Source organism: Colias philodice, chromosome 5, assembly GCF_061535455.1.
Source record: "Colias philodice isolate Cphi_HAF_F1 chromosome 5, ilColPhil1 Martin Lab GWU primary, whole genome shotgun sequence".
Taxonomy (NCBI): domain Eukaryota; kingdom Metazoa; phylum Arthropoda; class Insecta; order Lepidoptera; family Pieridae; genus Colias; species Colias philodice.
This window is the reverse complement of record NC_143090.1, coordinates 11,191,764-11,211,225: the sequence shown is the minus strand read 5'-3', so window position 1 is coordinate 11,211,225 and position 19,462 is coordinate 11,191,764. Positions and strand designations below refer to the sequence as shown.

General features: G+C 32.1%; 1 protein-coding gene and 1 non-coding gene across 2 annotated transcripts in view; one reads left to right on the top strand and one right to left on the bottom strand.

The window, feature by feature from the left end:
• LOC149488657 (uncharacterized) overlaps positions 1-19,462 on the bottom strand; it is a 130,870-nt gene that overhangs the window by 47,464 nt on the left and 63,944 nt on the right. The window lies entirely within an intron of this gene.
• On the top strand, positions 16,396-16,469 carry TRNAT-AGU (transfer RNA threonine (anticodon AGU)). Its single transcript has one exon. It is a non-coding gene; the product is annotated as a tRNA-Thr (tRNA).

The window sequence follows — 19,462 nt, the reverse complement described above, 5'->3', positions numbered from 1 at the left end:
GTCCTGATCGAAATGTCAAAAGTTGAATTCAAAATTGTGAGTTGCATTTTAGGAACTCCATTATGAAAGTGAACTTTTCGATTGGAAAATCGTTTGTGAATAAGCCTGCATTGGAATGTAGCTTGCTGCTGAAATATGTGAATAGTAGTAGTATTTTATTAGTATTGTCTGTTATGTGTTCAGTGTTCATGATCGGATGCAAACTTGCCGCTTGCGCCTTTAAAAAAATATATTATTTATTTATTTATTTAATTAAGGTCAGCCACAACATACAGAAACAAGGACACAAAATAACTTATACATTAGCAACTTCAAATATAACATTACAATATTGCTCTGCTTTCTGAACTAGGTTATTACTTATTAGGTACCTGTATATTAGAAGGATGATTAGGATACAACAAAAAGAATATATGATATGTCACTTAGAATGAACGTAACTTTGTAATGCTAATAATTGAAGCCTTATTTTAATCTTAACTGAATACTGTCAAGTCAAGAAAAGTCTGCATTCAATTGCACGTGTTTTGCGAACGCATGTAGGTTCAGATAGACGGACAGCCCTTCTAAAGGTTTATTGATTAATTTTCAGTTATTCTATTACCAGAGATTATATATTATTACTAATTTTCAACATGTACAATCAAACATAGACATTAGACATACCTGTATCAAATTTACAATTTTTAATTACATGAAAGAGTCGGATAAGCCCCATCTAACCTTCTCATTGGAAGCTCAAAATCTTCAATCGAACGATACAATATTCGATGCCTCCTAAGTATAATGAGTCAACTAACAAATTTAGGTATTTTCATATTTTTACATAAACGAACATGATAAATCGTGGTCTTAACGTTAGTGTTAAAAAAAATTAAAAAAGAACAATAATTACCGAGATAATTTCACGTATACTAAATCAATTTCAACATCAGTTAAAATCGTACATTGTAAACTGATCTAAATAACATTGTACCAGTGTACGCGGGGCGTGAGTAGGGGCACAATAAACTTGTATCATTATACAAGTTTATTACGGCTCAGTAAACGATGAATGGCGGCAAGTATGCACGCAATTTTAAGTAATAATAGTTGTTTAACATGTTAAATTAATATTATTAACATAATACAGACAAACAGGGCGCGAAATTTTTTAAATTTACACAGGAATCTATCAGGCATGAATTAATGATATTATGATAAATTCACGATATCTTGGATCTCTTCCGGGTTATTGTTTTTTATGGCATCAACAGACAGCAAAAAGAGGCGCTAGTGCAATTTCCAGCTGTGTTTTAAAGTTTATAGAAGACACGGTGGGTAATGGTGTCAAAGATTACCGGTTCAGGTCAGACAACTGTTGAGGCCAAAATAGAAACAGAATTGTATTTTTAATGTATATGTTAGCTAGTTCGAAGTTTGTTATAGATATTAGTCATAGCTTTCTAGTAGTGGGTCCAAATAAAGACATACTGTCGTCTTTATTTGCACGTTTTCATTGAAAGATAGCTAGAGCTTTTAGTTTCGCCAAATCCGATGCCATACAAAGCCATACAAAGTTACTAAAGTGTCTTTTAATTCAATTTAATTAAAGACTTTAAATCAAAGCTATAGCATATAAACATCTGGACAACTACCAATGATGGATCAAAAATGCCTTGGAATAAAGTTACGGAAGTACTAGTTAAAGCAGAATCCATCCATCCATCCATCGGCTGTTTTGTAAAACGAGATACCAAGATGGTGCTTACAAGTAGATAGAATGTGTAAAGATACCAAAAGCTACACGAAATCGAAGAGATATTGACGTAGATAATATTTCTTTAGCTTATCAGATGCCCATTTCTATTAACCAAAATAAGCACAAAGACTTGATGGATCTTTGTAAGACACTAGTTATTCCTAAATACATAGTATCATTTATTTTTTAATAATTTGATTTCAACGAACTCTAATGCAGCTAACGACAGCGATTCTGACTTTTGAATTTGCGTTATTAATTTATTTCTCTTTGATGATGGAACATTGATAATTTGTTTAATGTTGATTTGTTTTTACTTGTAGCTTTTAGTAGGGCTACTATGTATACTATGTATAAAGAACTTCGTACTTAATTATAGCGATAAATAGGAATTTCATTTATTTTTTAATAAATTAATTGATTTCAACTAATTCTAATGGATCTAGCGACAGCAATTTTGACTGATTTTTAATTTGTTAACCCTTATAACTATTTTTTGAGCATTAGAAATAGACCGTGACGTTATTAATTTTCATAATTTTCAGTATTGTTAAACTTAAATTACCGATAAATGATATTTTATAAATAGTGATTTGTTTACGTTGTAGCGTTTAGTAAAACTATTATGTTAAAAATATGTTTCTATATACATAATTATGACGCAAAATACATCGTGATTCTTCAAAAATGAGTTGTTTTTGGTTTATTATTCTTGTTCTTCTTCCTAGCTTTTATTAATCCCACACATCAAAAGGTATTACACAAAAAAATACTAATAAAGAAAACTCGGTAAATTACATTGGTCCAGTATACGTAGAGGTTTCAAATGTTAACATTCCTGATTTCTTTCCCAGTATAATGAGTCAAGTGATATAATTTCAACATTTTATTATTTACTGAGGTAGAAAAACCCAAAATAAACAAAAGTAAAATTATATTAATAAAATAACAATCATTATTTCATGTTATTTTGGTGTAAACGATAGATTTTGATGGACAACGTACATGAATATAACTGGTAGTTAAACCATTTCACTATTGAGTCCCGCCGGCGTATACCCAGCCATCTACATAAAATGTCATTTAAAAACAAAAATCAGCAAAATCATTTTGTACCAAAGGAAGAGCTTACAATTTACATTAAAAAAACATTTACTTTATTTCGAATTAATCGATTTTCTTTAGGGACAAGTAGGTGATCAGCCTTCTGTGTCCTTCCAGACCGAGACATTTTTTTATCTTCGTCTCCACCGGGAATCGAACCCAGGTCCCCTCAGTGCTACGCTCACGCGTCAACCACTGTACCAAGGAGGCGGTCAAATTTTTGTTTTAGTAACTCGTTAAAATATGTACCTAAAATAATGAAACTAGCGAAAAAAGTTTAAACAATAATATCGTATAATAAATCAGTAGGTATTTTCTATTTTAAGTTCTAGATACTATTCTTTTCAGACAGTAATAGATTTAATAAAGGTGTAGGACACGCTACCTTATGTTATTCATATGATATTAATTATTAATTTTACATCGACCCTTTCCCGACCCTGGCTTTCAATTATCGTCCAAGCTAACTATTACGCAGTACACAGTATAATATGAGATAATTACTGTACAATATAATTATCATATTCTGATTCTAACTTTTTGAGCAACTAGGTATGATGTCACAATATAGCGCAGAATCAATCCTATTCTTTTATTTTTTAGCTGCGCTTCTGGCTCAGCTCCTGTTGGTCTTAGCGTAATGATATATTATAGCCTATAGCCTTCCTCGATAAATGGGCTATCTACAAATCGGACCAGTAGTTCCTGAGATTAGCGCGTTAAAACAAACAAACAAATTCTTTAGCTTTATAAATATTAGTATAGATTTTGTTGGATCACTATACATTTCTCGTCATTACACTACAAAAAACATCAATTCTTCTTCCCACTTCAAAATACAATACCAGGGAACCATAACTCTGCAAGAGACGATGACTAATTGCTACAAGTGATTGCGTGCTTAGCTAATGAACTCGTTACAGGCATTTTCAGGCATTTCCATGCAAATGACGTCGAGAGTATTTCTTGTAACCCCTTACGATTCCATTACGCGGCTACAATCTCTCGCGGTTTACGCATCGCCACGTTTTAGCGTAATGGTGCGTGTACACGATGGTTTTATTCGCTTTCTGTGGCATGAAGATGGCTATTTGTTAGAGGAGTATTTTTGTATCTATCGTTATTTATAGGTTATATAGGGTAAAATTTCAAGGTCGCGCCATGGCAATACCGTCACGTCATGGAGTAAGATGATTTTGGTATCTTTGAATCTTACCAAAGAAGTTTCACTTCTGACACGTTTTTGATGGTATAAATGATGCAATATTTAATATAAGTTTGCATAAAATGAAATGTATATGTTTTCAGGTGTAACAGTATTTGAAAAAAAAAAATAGCTGTGGAAAACCTCACTGAGTTGAACTCCATCTCACTCCATTAATTCTTCGTACTAAAAGCGAGGCGGCTCATAAAGCGGTGCCTCGGGCCGAAATTATGGCATACTAGCTGTTATCCGCGACTTTATGCGCTTGAATTATAAATAAAATATATTTAACTTGCATAAATACAAAAGAATAGGCTTGGTTACACTTATTGACAATGGATGCGGTAATTTAACATTTCGTTTAAAATATGATTTTTATACGAATGAAGGAATATGTACTTTATACATATTTAGGAACTTATAACACACACAATTAGCGCTATGAATGAATTAATAAAAAATATTTATTTATTAGAACATTGTATTATTTTGTATAAAAAAGCAACACTAATTATAATAATATGTACAGAGTGCAGTCTCATCATGTTAAGAACTATTTTAATTCTACAGAAAGAATAATATTCACCAAAATTCTTACGTAACGCGAACAAAGTTGCGGGCTCCATCAAGTCTACTTGATTCATGCAAATTGTACAATAAAACGCACCGTGTGGACCGAGCTTTTGACATTCACCTTTATTCTTTATGAGGGCAGACAATTTGCGAATAATTTATTTTTTATTACGTATTTACTTTGCTTCTCTTTTTGCAAATGTTGCATGAAATGAAATACAGTTGTTTACGGTTTTATACAAACATTAAATATTTGAATGTGGCAATGTAATTGAAACAGAGCATTGATATTTTTGTCAAAGAAAAACACTCACTTAAAGTTTATGAGGTTCAATCATATAATTATACGTCTACTAACTAACACTCGGGTATATTTTTCAAGTTTTATTTTTCATTTTTATTTTTTTCATTATCCAAACGGAAACCAATGAAGAAAAAAACATTGATATCCGTTTGGGCAATTTTAGATTATTTTATTATTTTCATTTAATATTTATAAAAACTAACTAGGTAGATACAATGTCAAAAATAATTTTAACTTTCATAAAAGGCCTCACACCACTCTTAAAGTTCAACCTTATCTTTGGATTAAACTTAAGTCGTCTCTACATTGTGGACTATAAAGAAAAACTTTGAAGTTTGCTTTAAAATCCTTTGAAAGTCAAGTATATATTTTATCTATAAATATTTAAGTATATATTTTATCTATAAATATTTGTAAAGATAAGATGTAGGAGAGAGTAATTAATTTATGATTACAAAATAATAAACGAATTTTAATTAGTTTTTCTCATTAAGCAGATTATACAAATTACTTTTAAAGCCTGTCGTTAATTAAGTTTCAATATCATAGGGAAAAACTAAATTAAAATACAAGAACCGTATTGGAATTATATCATACAGCTTCTGACTGCATGGCTGCATCATTGCTTGCGTAGCACCCTAATAAAATAGTTATGCTTAAAACTAAACAGATTTTTTTTAAACTATAGTAATCAGTGGGTTTTTCAAATGGTAATTTCACTGCATGATTGTTTGTGAACAGAAGGTGGGCAGACATATTAAGGTACTACCTTTTCGGCCGCAGCTTCGTCCGCGTTGTCAAAGGAAAGCCCGCATTGTTCCCATTCACGTGAGATTTTCGTTATAAAAACTATCCTGTGTCTTAATCAAAATTACCTTCAATGTATGTGTCAAATTATGAAAATTGGTTCAGCAGTTTTTGCGTGAAGGAGTCACAAACAAACATACACCTTCGCATTTATAAAATTAGTAGGATTAATCGCGAAATTCGAGAAAATAGCCATTATCCAGACTTTTCACTGCGTCTTTACCTGAAACAAAGATGTTAAAATTATTATTCATGAAGATTATAACTTGCCTTAGTAACTTGCTAAAGAAGTTTATTGATTATAAAATTTCATATCTACTATTACAACAGCTATTACTACTATACCAACACAATTATTATAGTACCTATAGGTGTATATTATATAGCTAGATAACATATTAACTCACTGAGAATGAAATATTAAATAAAACTTATTTCTTAAGGTACAGTCAACTGATTTTTTTATAAATTCTAGCTTTGGTATATTATATTATGTATAAGCTTATCAAAGTAATTTATTATTACTTTTATAAACACGTATAATATTCCACAAACTATAAATGTCACCCAAAAATCTTATTACCAAGATATTAAGCTGGATTTTAATTGACTAATCTTACAGTGATCATTGTTTGATATTAGAGTAAATTTTGGAGATAATAATCTGTATATTTTATCTGTAGATATTTATAGATTCCCAATAAATAAAGAAATGAGATAACTTCTCAGACAATATAAATAAAAAACGTTACGTAAGTAAGCCGCAAAACAAATAGCATCCCTTAAACTTTCTCAATACTCGCTTCTAAGATATCTCGTTCAATAACAGTTCAGAAATGTTACGGCTATTGCCTTATCTTTTATCTTTCTTATAAGATTATGTATGAAAAGATAACAGCCTTTGTTTAAGGGACGTGGTTGGAATTTGGGCTCGGATTTGCAGAGGCATATAAATGGAGCCTAAAACAATGCTTTTAGTACGTTGTCATTGGAAATAAAATGGACTCTGTACCGTTTTGCAAATAAATATCTATTTAACAAGTTTTCACAAATTGTCTGTAAGGAAAAACTTTTTTGTAGATTAAATAAAGCCCAATATGAATAATCAATCTCTCTTTTAAGTTTTTAATTTCTTTTAAATATGGTGTAAAATCTTGATTGTACTTTCACACATGCACAAGGGTATTTAAGCATATTATCTAACGATCGTTTTTTAGTTATTTTCCTTCGTTATACAGTTACTGGGCCTTTGCCAAGCTCCCCTTTCAGGTAAGCACTCTTAAATTGTTGTTTTAAAAGTGATGACGCTCGGTTTTATACGAGTTACTGCACTTGAAAACTTTTATGGCCAAAGGCGGACTTTTTATAAACTCTCTATTGAAAGTCCGACATTTAAATTTGCAAGTAAAGTTTAAAGCATTTCTTGTTTTACAAACTTAGGCGTGGATTATATAAATAGCGTAGTGTATGTGAGTTCTGGTTTATAATAAATCTAGTCAATTAGATTTATTATTATTATATTATTTCGTGATTTAGTAATAAGTAATCGGTTTGCATGACGACAATTACACGCAAGTTTATCATTTTTGAAACTTTTTGTTGATTGTGTAGTGATTGTACTTATCCTAGGGAAGATCCTATAACAATTATGACATAATATTAGGTATGCTATGACAATTGGTAGAACTATTTATTTACTCAATATTTAACAACTTTATTTTACTTCGAATATAAAGGTTATTCAAGTTTGTGACATTGAGATATATGGAGACGACACCGCCTACATCACTTATGTTCCGCTCAACATACGCCATATGGCGTAACTGCTCGCTCATTTTTTATTTGTTTTAAAGTGAAACGCATCAAATATGCCTTCGTGTGTGTTACGATATTGCACAAATAATACGGAAAAGTGCAAAGGAATAACTTTCATCGGTAAGTACCTAACTAGATAATAATTTTTCTCTATTTAGAGAATTCATTAACAATTGTGTTAAAAATAATTAAATTATTGAATTTCTACATGAAATTTATTTTTCGACTTTTCTTATAACCATATTATCTAAGTACTAACTACCAACTACAACTACCAACATTATTTTATTAGAATGCTTAACTACCATTTCAGAATGCTAGACCATTTTAGCACCTTCGAAAACCATTGCAACATATTCAAAAACACTTCCAAACACATCTTCCATAAAATTGCGAAGTATTTAATCTTCAATTAATCTTATCATAATTATAAACACGGTGTAATGTGTGACGCTAAATGTCGCTCGAGTACCGACTAATTACCGACACTAGGGTAATTGGGGAATGATAATGAGCGTGTTTAACGTAATGCTTTATTAAAGAGGGGGAGAGTAAGAAACAGGGTTGTTTCTTGTAAGCGAATATTGCTGTGTACTGTGGTATTTATTTTACTAGGTTAGAAAGGGATTGTTATATGCGCTCTAGAGGAGGTATATAGTAAGTATTATATTTTCTTGTTTTTCCTTTAGTTCCTTATGTTATCAGGGTTAACATGTTTTTACCTACTGTTGTTTTAAATCGTAAATTTTCGAAGATGATCTTCTTACTGTCTGTGAAAGGGTAGGTATTACCTAATGGAATAAAATATGCATATCGCAAAAAAATATGTTCATGTTACAAACATACACTTTTGTTCACATTCATCTTAACGTTAATTTCAGAGATACAACTCACATTTATGTAAAATGTTATTCGGAATAATATACGTCGGTCTTGAAATACAGCAGTCGAAAAATTGTTCCATGAAATTACGTAGAGAGATATCTTAATCTTATATATAAAAATGAATCGCAAAATGTGTTGGTAAGCGCATAACTCGAGAACGGCTGAACCGATTTCGATAATTCTTTTTTTATTATATTCCTTGAAGTACGAGGATGGTTTTTATGTAGAGAAAACGTAAATATGTACCACGGGCGAAGCCGGGGCGGACCGCTAGTATAATATATAAATCTCGTGTCACAATGTTTGTCCTCAATGGACTCCTAAACCACTTAACCGATTATAATAAAATTCGCACACCATGTGCAGTTCGATCCAACTTGAGAGATAGGATAGTTTAAACATGCAGGTACCACGGGGGAAGCCGGGGCGGACCGCTAGTTATATTATATAATTTATATAATATTACGAAGGTAGATTTACATGTCAATTTAACCTGAGGCAAGCATCTCGTCAAAATAAAAACTTTTAAATTAATAGCAAAAAAAATCTTATTTTATAACCCTACCGACTGCGGCCTTGCACTCGTAATCAAAGAAATAATAGTAATATGGATAAACCTCCTTTATCAGGTCTCAAGCTATCTATCTACCAAATTTCATCCAAATCGGTTCAGTAGTTGAGGCGTGAAGAGAGACAGACAGACAGAATTACTTCCACATTTATAATATTAGTTAGGATGTGTATATTTTTTTTTGTTTTGAATATATAAAGCTTGATGGATTATAACAAATGGGATGTCGACAGATCCGTCTAAATTGAGAGCGATAAAAACGTCATCAGCAAGTTTTTCTGCAGACCCTACATTAAGGATTATGTACTGTGAATGAAGGTCAGCTTAACTCGTATTGTCGATTTGGTAATGATCCAAACATAATATAAAAGATAAATGAAGGATATATAAAAGAGAGAGTTTTTTGTATGGCAGCTTTTGACCTCTCCATAATAAAATTGTAAAAGTCCATGTAAAGACAAAGAGGAATGTTCCTTTGTGTGTGTGCAAAATACCAAAATGAAAATGAATACTTGCAAATTACAAGCCGCAAATAGATAAAAAATGCTTACAAAAAAGCAAAAAAATTATACGTAGACAACTTTTGTGAAAATTGCCGAAAAGAAAGTAGGCAAAAGAAAAAGATAAAACTAAATCCACATTCATTTACTTTCAAAATAAGACGACTTAATTAAACGGGATCCACCTTTGTATGATTTTTAAAGTAGCCCCAGCAAGCGTATAGGAATTCTCACAACATAATTATATCGGCTTACATGTACAGGATATGAGACTTTAAGCTTCAGAGATAAGGTGTATTTTATATTGGCAGGCTGGTTTGAGTAGGCTTCATTACGGTCCGTAATTTAGAGGCAATCTACGGAGAGGTGAGGAGTCTCGATGACGTCACGTATAACGAGATATTGAGTGAATTTTTTGTAATACTAGCCAACAGTCGGGCACTGGCCAGACTAATTTCTTGCAGTTTAGTAGTAAATAAAATTATATAGTAGGTACTATAAACTATTATTTGTATTAAGGAATTAAATACTTATTTTACAATGATCTTGCACCACAGAACTACAGTGTCTTGCACGTCTAGAAAGTACAATTTAGCTTATTGTTTCAACAATTAACAACAATAATTATGAAGTTTCAGTCAAGTTTTCATTAATCATAGGAATACCTACGCTATAAAACACGTAATTCTAAAAAATTACGATTCAATAAAGATGAAAATTCAACACGTTAGCTTGAAATAAACTAAAAGTTGAAAGTAATTTTAACTAGAGCACATGCAACATAAGTTAACACGGCCTCACGCGTTGCTTAGCGTGTGTTACCTATTTTTAAATAAAATATTATATATAAAGCATAATCACGCTGGAAATCTATATATAAATATGAAGTGGGTCTTCTTTTCGTCCGTATTTTTAGAAATATAGTTATTATCGTATTATACAATATAAATGAATCCCTTTTCCTTTGGTTCTGCTATAAATTGAGAACGGCCTAACCGATTTCATTCGCCTTTTATATTTAGATTCATAAAACTTTACGTAGAAAATCTAAATTTATTTCTTACCATGCTCTGGTAAATTGGGATATTTCCGAAAATTTAGAATTGATAAAAAATAGAATACAATAGACATTAGTACGAACTGTGCAGCGATTTCAATCAAGCTGCTTGCTTGAAGTGTTAGGTAGCAGTTGTGAAATATCTTCTGTAAAACGTATTTTTGGTAAGAAATAAAAACTTAATGTGACACATATAACCGACAATAATACATGTATGAGAAATTAAAACACTATTTAACTAGTAAATACAATTAATAATAATTAAACTATAGACTCGGTAAACTTAGTAAATATACGAGTATATAAATATGTTTGTGTTAGAGAAATACGCCCGTTAACTTATAATATTATAATTGATTTATGCCCTTAATATGTTGTTTTAATGGTTCTAGTGCTAAGCCCTTTGTTATTAATATAATAAACAACCACACTTATGTGAAATGTGATTAAGAGGCGTCGGAATATAAACTAAGTAAAATTATAAATAGGAAATGTAGGTTTTTGGCTATATCCATTTAAATCAAGCTTTGACATACGTTGTATCGTTTTATATGTACATCTATGTTGCAGGTAATTCATAAGATAAATCGTAAATAATATAATATCATTATCATTAAAAAACAAAACAGAAAATGGTACAGAAACTTGACTTGAAAGTTGAAGTCTTGTAAGAGTTACACGTGCCAACCTTAATTTTAAACAAAGATCTAAGGTCTTCCACAGACTAATAATAATATACTACGTATACAAGCCTAACTAATAAAATGTTACCCATTCGCTTTGCAATGGATTAGTTATTGCAATAACCTGTCTTAATTTTATGATTGACGTTTCATGTGAGCAAGAGCAGGACAAAGCTATGGTAGAAAATGGTAGAAAATTATCCATTGTTTAACTTTTTATTAGTAAGGCCGCTAATGTATAGGCAGTATGTACACTGTACAGCCTATAAACAAGCAATTTTCTGATATTTCGATATAATCGGTTGATAAATATTAAACTTCATAACGCCGCTCATTTTGCTCACGGGGGCTCCATAAAGCATTTATTAAGATGGCAATACGTGACCATTTTGCTGATCATTCGATGGAAACTTTACTATGCAGGCTCTGGGCAAATTGGTGTCGGGCTCACCTTCTGAATTTTTGCAATATTTCATCGATTATTGAACTCTTTTAAAGGTCTTTTGAATATGAAATGGTTCGTTAATTTATACGAAATTAAGGTAATACAAAAGTGTAAAAGAAGTCTAGTTGAATTTATACATGAATAGCTATTAATAAATTGGCAACTTAATTATTCGTAATCATTATTCATTATTCACCTATCAGCGAAATTAAATTAAGAGCGCTATTTTTAATTATTTAATATTGTGTTTAATTTTAGACCTACACTTAATATTGTGTAAAAGTTATTCCGAAATTAGATAATTTCTCATTATTCCATCGTTGACTACGAATAGTTATTATTTAGAATGAGTAAATTAAACTTAATATAGGCTAAAAATAGGCAGTAAAAACTAAAAGAAAAAGTTCAATCCATACTAATATTATAAATGCGAAAGTAACTCTGTCTGTCTGTCTGTTACTCAATCACGCCTAAACTACTGAACCAATTTGCATGAAATTTGGTATGGAGATATTTTGATACCCGAGAAAGGACATAGGCTACCTTTTATTGCGAAATATGTACCACGGGCGAAGCCGGGGCGGACCTCTAGTAAGACATAAAATCGTTAATAAAAACATTCTTCCATTAAAAAAGTGACAACACGGTAGCTCCTAGACTTGATCGTTTCATTCATTCAATTTTCAATCTTATGAAATGCGTTTAACAATATATTTTTGTAGCAATAAAAAGAGTGACCTTTTTATCTTTTCTTATCAGGAACCACCACTTTTTTTCATTAAAATATGAACCATATCAGTTATCACCTTCAATAGAATGACTAACATGTCAATGCCGAAAGGACCGGAATGGACCGCATCTGGAATTCAGCAGAACGTGTAGATTCCACGCGGGGCCTACATTCTGGAATTGGGCTTTAGGGTTGTCACTTGATAGAAAATATATTTATCATCTCATCTAATCTCATCAGTCTGTACTTGTTCATAGACATTCAAGACATAACAGATCTATACTCTAAAGTGTATAGATCATTCAACTATTTGCGTTACAATATAAGTCAAAATCAAACATTTATTTATTCAATTTGAGTTCTTGTAGATGCGCATTTGAATCGACAAAATACATAAAAAATTTTCTTCCAATAATTCCGATAGCAGCTTCTACAGACGAGCCGACAATAAAGTCTATGGTTGATGAAGTGAAGTTCCTTTCGTGTAGTTCAAAATATAATGCTTCTGCAATTGTGTTTGCTTCATAAAAAAATGCGATTTATTTATTCAATGTATTTAAAACGGAAGTTTATTTTACGTTGAGCTTTTGATTTATCGCCTTGGTAAATTGTGAAAATATGACTATCAACTAGTATAAAACAAAACAGAAAATCTCCAAAAAATAATGTTGTCAACCCTGTTTACTATATACCTACTAGATGTCATATGGGAATGTCGCATAAAATCCGATCGTCTTACGAAGATATTTCAAGACCTGTAAAATTGTAACGTGAACTTTTTATTTCGGCCGATTTCCCTTCATGATTGCTTTGGTTTAAATTTTAGATAGAGATGATTTTGCGTTAGTTATATTTATAAAATTCTTAATATGTGTTTTCTTGGTATATAATGTGTGGTATTGCGATTTGCGAGCCAATGATTTTAATGAAATATATTATTAATATAACTTATAGATGAAAAGTACTATAGATTTCTATCAGAAAAATGTAAGATGTCTGTTTGTCCAGAGTCAGGTAAGTACATATTCGGTGATATTTCTATAGTCTTCAGTTAGATAATATTAATTCAGGAAAGTTTTATCAAATGTCTACACCCTAGGTACAGTATATGTTGGCCAGAATGCCAGACAATTATTATCTAATCGTTATGTATATTGGTAATTTTTTGCAAGCTTAAACCAGAGCCTTAAAGAGTATAATAATAATAAATACAAATAAATAAAAAAGTGTGCGCATAATCATACAACTATATCAGTTGTTTTTCACAAACATCCCTCATAAAATGTTATATTTCTAAACTCTAGCCTTTATTTAGAAAATCAATGTGAATATAAAAACGGACATAAAAGTACTTGTATCGGTCCTCTATATGGTATTGTGTTTAAATTTTACGACGTCGACATAAAAATGTCGAGGCCATTAAAAATATTGGTAGAGTAAAAAATTTATGATGATGGAATTGTCATGAATTTTAATAGCGTCTCCGAAGTGGCCGCGGCGAGCGAAGGGATCGTAGTAAATTCTAGCTAATAGATAAGCTTCTAGTCTATTATCATTACTAAGCATATCAAAATAAGTAGAACAAACTTTTAGCTTAGAACACAGAAGACTGTAACTAAGATTTGAACCTACATGTTTAAAAAGAATGTAAGTATATGTAATAAGCAAGCTATTAGTTATTATTCTGTGGTATAGGTTTGAAAAATAAAGAGCGTGTGTGCCGAGCACACGTGTCAAAAGTGAAACTTCTTTGGCAAGATTCAAAGATACCAAAATCGTCGCCTTACTCCACGACGTGACCTACGGTAAATACCTACAGTATTACCATGAAGGGACCTTGAAATTTTACTCTCAACGCGCCAAAGAAATTTCACTACAAAAGTAACTACAAACTTTTATCCTAGAACACAGGAGACTGTAACAAAGATTCGGACCCACATGTTTAAAAGTATGTAGGTATTTAAACACATTCCTCGCTACACATCTTCGCACATTATAGGTGGATAAGCAGCCTAAGTTGGAAAAAAGTGGTTGAACTTTACATTGAAAGCGATTCAAATCATCCCACAAAATTATTAAAACGTCATTAATTTCAATTTATTTATAAAGGCGAGTTTTTTAAACATAACGAAGTACCTATTAAAAGAATTAGGAAAGTTTTGTCTTCGAGGGATTTAATATAAAAATAAAGAAGTTAGTTCGTTTACCTCACGCTCAGTTGGCTTAGCATAATATCTTGCGCGTGAATTGACTTCATTCGCTTAATAAAATTGTGTAACTCACCAGAATTAATAGAAAAAAGACTACATAATTAATAGAAAAATTTACATTGCTGTTATTTTCTGTTTTTATTCATAAAAATATGTTAATATATTATGTAATACATTCTGCAGTTTATGCCACAACTTATTTCGTGTAAGTATGCACACTGCAATAGGTATTTAAAAATCTTCAATTTTATTGTAGACCAGCCGCTACAATAGTGTACCCTTTTGTTTGTAAAATTATTTTCACAGTGACTTCCGAAAATTTCCCCCCACAAACGTACAAAGTTACAAATACTACCTACCTATAGGTAATATTAGTATACATTGCTCATTAACACTAACAAACATAGCAAGATACACTACATTCTGCGCAATGTAATTAATCTCCGTGATCGAAAACAATAATTTTTAATTACTCCGTCTCTTCACCAGGAAATTGGATCGCTTGAATGTTTGTCTCAAGTTGAATCGGTCTCAAGAGATTGCGTTTCATCATGTAGAACGTTGTTTTGTCGAGTTTTTTTATAAATTTTTAAATTCCAATTAGTTTTCGTGCTTCTAATAGTTGTTAAATAGAGATTCTGCAGGGACATTTTGAGGCGTTTTGGTAAATTATAGAGTTTTAGTGTGGTAGAAAATTGATTAGTTTGAAGAGTTAAGACGTGTAGAGTTTCATTCTTTGCTCTACCTCGTGTAGAGCAAATCCTGTAACTCTATATAGATAACTTTATCAGAGTACAAGTACAAGAGTATTTGAATTTGAACTAAATATAAATCCATATACCTCTACTGCGGTCCATACTCCATAATCTCAAGGGACATACACTATATTAAAAGTGTGATGCAGGTGATGTAATAAAACTCGGTTTAACTGTTGGGCGTTTATTGGGGAAAAGACGACGAACACAAGAAAATATCATGACTTATATATATACAAGTTACTGTTTCTAAGTACCCTATACGAAAATATATTATCTTATAACTACCATATACACTACAAAAAACAACGAACAAAATGATACTTATGATAATCACAGTTGAACTGCGGATCCCTAATGACGTCACGAGTTTCATTAATTGTGGCCCGTTGGGACAAATGTTAATTAAGACAAATAACAATGGACGAATAAAAGAAATAAAACAATACGAATGTAACTTTATCGCTAAATACTCTTTTGTTGTTGGTTTTTACGGTCAGTGGTTTATTTTTATTTACAAAACATAAGTATATTATATGTAGTATCTATACAATATATGTGAGTGAACGCCCTGGATTTTCTGATAAAAACTAAAATAATATATTACGAATTCAGCATTCTTGTTTATTATTTGGGAATTTTATATTAAAACATTGTCTATTTCATTCATTTTCTCAGTAAGTAATAATTAATATCTATAGCTTTCTAGAAATACTATTCAATATAGAGTTTCTAAATAAGTAAAATTCAAAAACGTTACCTCTTCTTATTGGATAGTTCAATGGTAACTGCTTTTTGCGACTAATAAAGAAAAAAAAAAAAAGACATTTTAAGTTTGAAAAATCAGATGTTTTGCGCGAAGTGACAGTAGTACCCACCTCAACGCTTCGCTTATGAGGCGTGCAATAAATTATAATATAACATAAGTAATACAAAGAATAATTGTAGAGTTTCTTCCATGTTAAATATTTTTCTGAACAAATGAACTGAAATTTCAAGAATCTAGCCCGTGGCACCGTGGCTTAGTTGGTTAAAGCGCCTGTCTAGTAAACAGGAGATCGTGAGTTCGAATCTCGCCGGCGCCTAATTTTTATTTAAGTAGAAAAATTTATTCCCCAAACGTCTTTTAACATCAGTAATTAACAATTTTAAATATTATAACAAAGGAATATTTTATGAAAAGATAATAATATTTAACGAAATAACTCTCTGCACGTCCGTTAATTATTATTTATTGTCTATTTTGTTTTACACGTTGTCAAAATATTATTGTTGTTCATTAATTAAGTATTCATAAAATTAATAAACAACATGTCTTTTTAAATAATGGTTCAAAAAATATTTAATCACTCTATTTTTACTATTGACACAAGCTTTATTGAAATATCTGTGATTTTCTGTCTCTAGTCTATTTTTTCTAAGAATATTGGGCAAAATGCCAATAACCGTCCGTTCCCACAGATTACTGCGAATCTGATGGAAAAGTATTTATTCGTAGGTACAAAAAACGTTAATTATTGACCGTCAAAAGCATTTTTTTTATTATATTGGTTTACTTACTTCTTCAGAAATATAGTAATTAGATAAGTTATAACATTATTCTCCTTGATTATTTTCAATTGCATTAGTTCATATTAAGTATTAATCGCATGAAATATCCTAAAAGAAAATGACAAAATATTTAGTTACCTACATAAATTATTATCTATGGTTTCTCGTATTATTACGAAGTATTAAATTACCTCTGGTAATAGTTTCTTCAAAGATGAGTGGAACACTGTTGCTTTTATTAGGTTATAAAATAATATCCTATCTCCATAGAGTTTTAATACGTTAACAATGCATGTCACATGTGTTCTGAGATTATATTACAAGACAGTAGAGGTCCGCGCCACGCCGGCGTGCCGCCGCCGAAAGACCCCGGCGCGCCGCCGCCGCCGCCGGGTCACAGAAAAATTGGCGCCGAGTTCAAATTTTGCGCGCGAACCATGTGTCACGCACGCGTTGTTGTCTACAACACGGCTAAAAAGACCCCATTTGTCGTAGAACATCGGTTTAAGAGTACTCCCCTTAGTATATCGCTGAAAATCGGAATCCTCGGAGTTGAAATCTCGAGTGACGTTCAATTCCGTAGTCATTTGGAAGCGAAGGCTAAATTAGCCTCGAAAAAACTTGGTGTGCTCATTAGATCGAGACAGTACTTCAAGCCGGCCCACCGACTTCAGCTGTACAAGGCTCAGGTGCGACCGCATATGGAGTACTGTTCTCATCTCTGGGCCGGAGCCCCACAGTATCAACTCCTTCCTCTTGACCGCATCTAACGTCGAGCAGCTCGAATTGTCGATGACCGGGCTGTAGGCTTTCGTCGATGTAGGCTTTCCGATAGGCTCGATCCACTGTCAGTGCGAAGAGATGTTGCGTCTCTCTGTATACTGTACAAAATCTACTATGGGGAGTGCTCTGAGGAATTATTCCACCTTTTACCAGCCGCACAGTTCCACCACCGGACCACACGCCGTAAAAACCAGTTCCATCCGCACCATCTGGATGGTTGGCGCTCCACCACTGTCCACTTCACCCGCAACTTCCTTCCGCGTACGGTGAAACTATGGAACGATTTGCCACCTGCGGTGTTCCCGAACAACTACGACATTGGGGCCTTCAAGAAAAGAGCTTATTTGTCCATAAAAGGCCGGCAAAGCACCTGTAACACTTCTAGTGTTACAAGTGTTTATGGGCGGTGGTGACCACTTAACCTCAGGTGGCCCACAACTTGTACTTGATTTTAATAAAAATATTTTTTTATAAAACTTAAAGAGAGATTTTTCTACTGCCCGTCCACCCCCTAATAACTTTAAAAATAACTAGCCCACGCCGGCGACGCCGCGCCGCGCCGGGTGCCGCACCCGGCGCGCCGCCGCTGGGCTTTTGGACTGCGGCGCGGACCTCTACAAGACAGTAACGACCGTTATCTTCTTGTCTGTCAAATTACGCTAAAATAAATTGATATACATAGCAGTACATAGCATATAAAAATAATATTCATTAAGATTCTGTTCATTATTGAAGCAGTCTAAGTTTATTCTTTAGAAAAACAATTAACGGGTTTAGAACTTAGTTGAAAGAAAAGAACAGAAAGAGTCACTTGTATTTGGTGTTTTATTTTTCACTAGATTTCCGCCCGCGGTTTCGGACGCGTTTACAGAGAAAAAGCCGCATAGTTCTCGTTCCTGTGGGATTTTCGGAATAAAATGTAGCATATGTCTTATTTTGGGTCTTCAGCTATCTACATACCTTTTTTCATTTTTATCGGTTCAGTAGTATTTGCGTGACAGAGTAACAAACAAACATCCATCCATCCATCCTCAGAAACATTCGCATTTATAATATTAGTAGGATTATTGTATCATACACGCTTTTAAATTTATTTATTCATTTACATAAAGAACACTACAGAACAAATAAATTGCTGCATTGCGATATAAGATAATGAAACATACATATTTATGAATATTTTTAATTAATTTCCCTCAGTTTTGCCAGAAATTTCCACAAACGTATGCAAATAAAGCAAATTGCATTTCACAGTTTAATAATATCAAACGAACTGGTAATTTCATAAGCAGTTAAATAAACGAATTTATAGCTATAACACAATTTTAGTGTCGCTCCATCTTAGGCCACATCTCAGCTTTTCATCAGGCGAGATAGTGGTCAAGCGCTTTCCTATCAAACATAAAAAAAAAACAATTTTAAGTATGTGTGAATAATTTTTAAAGGAAGCTGAAATTTGGTAAATGAAAGGTATGTGTTTCATTTGCTGACATTTTTTGTATAAATTTTCGTACCCGGATTGATCCGAGATAAAAACAATAGAAAATACATAGCCGATATCATTGAGATATAATGTAGCTTTCTGTCGGAGAAATAATTTTTCAAATTCGTCCAGTAGTTACGGAGCTTATTAATTTCAAACAAACAAACACGCAACTAAATCTCTTTATAATAAAAGTATAGATAGGGGTTGAAAAAGCAAATAAAAAACTTTTCATACGAAAAAATTATTGACAAGAAATAT